The sequence below is a fragment of the Octodon degus genome, unplaced genomic scaffold (assembly GCF_000260255.1).
Source record: "Octodon degus isolate 3935 unplaced genomic scaffold, OctDeg1.0 scaffold00166, whole genome shotgun sequence".
In the NCBI taxonomy this organism is placed as follows: Eukaryota; Metazoa; Chordata; class Mammalia; order Rodentia; family Octodontidae; genus Octodon; species Octodon degus.
Genome location: NW_004524742.1, coordinates 3,553,531 through 3,557,247, shown reverse-complemented (window position 1 = coordinate 3,557,247; position 3,717 = coordinate 3,553,531). Strand labels below are relative to the sequence as shown.

Genomic DNA, 3,717 nt, shown 5'->3' with positions numbered 1-3,717 from the left:
GGCATGTGGTGCTGGGGATTGAACCGCAGTCCATGTGTTTTGCTAAACTTGTTCTAAGTAAGTGCTATAGACCACTGAGCCATCTCACCAGTCCCCCCCCATGTCATTCTTATTATACCCTTCTTGTATTTATTTTCGAAGAGAACTTTCTCTTATCAACTATTCTTTGAGGTTAGGTATATTTCATATAGGAACAAGCCATAGATCATTTTCCAAAAGAACAGATACGAGATGAGATGCGTGGCATGTGTGCGATGCAAATGGGGTCACTCCAAGGATGGCACCTGCAAGAGAGGTAAGGAAGTGGGGAGAGGAGGGGAGAACTGAAACTGTAAAATAATTGCAAAGGAGAGCTCAGCCCACCCCACAGGGAGCCTTTCAGAATTAGCCTGCGCCTTTATGCCTGGCCCCAACCCCGCAAGCACTCTCCACTGTGGGGTCCCCAGCTTGAGATGGTTCCCTTCACCTCAGGGAACTCCTGAAGATGGAAACAGCAGCGTCCAGCAGCGCGTGGCTGAATGGCCCAAGTGGCTCACTGCATCAAATGAAAAAGAGCCAGGTGAGGGCCTGATTCCTTTCCCCTTTACTTAGAAGTTTTAAGAATCATAAGTTGATTTTGAAAGGGATCAGAATTCTTTACTTACATCAGGGAGATAGCTCAGTAGAAGAAGAACTTGCCTGGCAAGTGCAGGGTTCTGAGTTCAATCACCAGTACCACCAAAAAAACCAAAACAAAACTTTACTTGGGGGGCTGGTGAGATGGCTCAGTGGTCTAAAGCACCTACTTGGAACAAGCTAAGCAAAGCACAGGGACCGAGGTTCGATTCCCCAGCACCACATGCCAGCCAGCCCCACCCCCTGGTGGGCTGAGTTGGCCACACACACACACACACACACACACACACACACACACACACATAAATAAATAAAATTTAAAAAAAAAGAGAAGATTGACTTTGGGCATATTGTTAAAGAAAAAAAAAACTTTACTTGGAAATACCTCTCTTTAGCATGAGAATGATTTGGGACTGAAGGCAATCAAGAAACTACAGACACAGGAAATTACTCTATTTTCCCCGTCTGTATAAATACAGGGAATACTCCTCTATCATAAGAGAGGAAAGGGCCAGGGAGATGGCTCAGTGGAATAAGCACTTCCCTGGCAAGTGCAAGGGCCTGAGTTCAATCCCTGGAAAAAAAAAAAAAAAAAAAAAAAAAAGGAGAGATGATTACAAAAGCAGACAAAAAACTTACTGAAATAATTTTTCTTCCCTAAACTTTTTCTTCCCTAAGCTTCTCCTTGTATTTGCAGCCAGGGTTTACTGCCCCTAGAAATCTCTTCTTTGTCTTGTGACTTCTCCTCGAGTTTGCCATTCTTTTTCTTTCTTTTTTTTTCTTCTGTCCACACTAGGTACTGAGCCTAGGGTTTCACACATGCTAGACAAGCACTCTGCCCCTGGCTTGCAACCCTAACCGGACTTCCCACCTCCTCTTTTCTTTTTTCTTTGAAATAGATAAGATCTCACCAGGTTTACAGACTGGCTTCAAACTTTTAATCCTCCTGTCTCCTCTTCCAGAGTTGATAGGATTACAAACACGGGCCCTAATCCCAGCCTTTTGGTCTTTGTTAAACTGAACTGTTGGCTCTCGTCACTATCAGCTTTCAATTTTTATTTTATTTTCCATAAGACTCAGTTGTACATCTGTTAATATACAAGTGGCAAATAAAATCTGTATACCTCCTCTCTTTTCAGTCTTTCATCAATTTAATTTGAATGTAAAAGAAAAGAAAAAATATTTCTTCTCTACAATTTCTTAGAACCCTCTAAATGTAACCAATAGGATATTTTTAAAGCATCACAGACTCATAGATTTTAACATATTTATGTTATTTCCAATCCTTTGCAGTAAGTATTATTATATATTTTCATCTTTGACCAAAGGAAACCTCCTCAAGAAACTCTATTTATTTATTTATTTATTTATTTATTTATTTATTGTGGACCCGGGGATTGAACTCAGACACTTGTGCTTGCTAAGGAAGCACTTATTCTACTGAGCCATCTCTCTGGACCCTTCAAGACAACTCTTGAACCCATGGACATGTCCTCGATAGTCTCTGATATCTTCGTTACTTCCTTAATAACAAAATGTCCTAGCATGGTTGTATTATTTCTGTTCCAGAACTTTTTTTTTTGTTCCAGAACTTTTTTATTTTGATGGGAAAAGAAATTTATTTGAAATTATTTTAACTTACAAATAGAAAACATTTTAAAGGGGGAAGAAAAAACCAAAAGCACAAAGCACAGAGACAAACTTTTACTTCATGAGCTTCTCCACCCCTACAGTGTCAAGAAGAAAAACACTCTTCCAAAGTGGTCAGCCACCCACAATGATGTTGTTAATGGGGATGTGGATCAACTTCACAAAGAAGCTGATGAAGCCCATGATAGCAAATCCTATTGCTGTTGCCATGGCAATCTTCTGGAATTCTTTCCTGTCCAGCTTGGTGCATCTCTTCACCAGCCAGATGGAGTCCTTCACGAACTGCCGACTTGGCTCCACAAACTGCATGACCTGATCCATAGCTGCCTATTCTCCTGACAGTCCGAGGGACACGTAGCCAAGAGCCTTTTTTTTTTTTTTTTTTTGCACTGGGGATTGAACTCAGGCCTTTGCGCTTGCCAGAGAAGCGCTTATTCCACTGAGCCATCTCCCCAGCCAGTTCCAGAAGTTTTATAGGGAGTTTTTTTTTTTCTGATTTTCTTTCTCTCTCTCTCTCTCTCTCTCTCTCTCTCTCTCTCTTTCTTTCTTTCTTTTTTTTTTTGTGGTACCAGGGATTGAACTCAGACCCTTGCACTTGCCAGGCAATCCTACTGAGCCATCTCCCAGTCCCTTTCTTTTTTGTTTCAAAGAAAAATATAGGGCTGGAGAGATGGCTCAGTGGTCTAAAGCACCTACTTGGAACAAGCTTGGCAAAACACAGGGACCGCGGTTCGATCCCCCAGCACCACATGCTAGCCAGGCGGGCCCCCTGGTGGGCTGAGCTGGCCACACACACACACACACACACACACACACACTAAATGTTAAAAAAGAAAAAGAAAAATATACAATGAAAACAGTGGCATAAATTTTCAAAACAAGATTGTAAAAGAGTCACAATGGTCAGTATACTGCATATTATTATCTTCAAAGTAGTTGCCCAAATTGCAAGATATAGGCATGAAAAATGGACCAAGCAATATAGGCACATTCCTTTCCTTTTAGTGAGTGAATAGCAATTAGTAGGATAACTATCTCAACTATCATCATTCGTATTTCCCTCCCTTCTTTTCTCCATTTCCCCACTCTAGTTTCTCTTTCCTTTTGAGCATTTTCTTCCCATTTTACAATATCTATTGTATCTTTCGAGTTTTACTTACTCTTTCAGCTTCTTACACTAGGGAGACAGTATGATGTGTATGTAGTTGAGACTAACTTATTTCACTTATAAGTATGAACTCAGATCTCCATTTCCCTAGAAATGTCTCAAGCTTATCCTTCTTTATAGCTGAGTGATACTCCATTGTATAAAAGCGCCACATCTTTTCTATCCATCCCTCAGTGGATGGGCATTTAGTTTGTTTCCAAGATCTAGCTACAACAAATTGTGTGCTGCTCTAAACATGGGTGCTGCCTACCACACCTGAACTATGCTGCTTCAGTGCAGTTCAG

The 3,717-nt window shown here is 41.0% G+C and overlaps 1 pseudogene across 1 annotated transcript; it reads right to left on the bottom strand.

The window, feature by feature from the left end:
* Nucleotides 1-2,234: 2,234 nt before the first annotated feature.
* On the bottom strand, nt 2,235-2,586 carry LOC101590803 (annotated as a pseudogene). The gene has a single exon (XR_001117324.2). The product of XR_001117324.2 is annotated as a protein transport protein Sec61 subunit gamma pseudogene (transcript).
* Nucleotides 2,587-3,717: the final 1,131 nt, after the last annotated feature.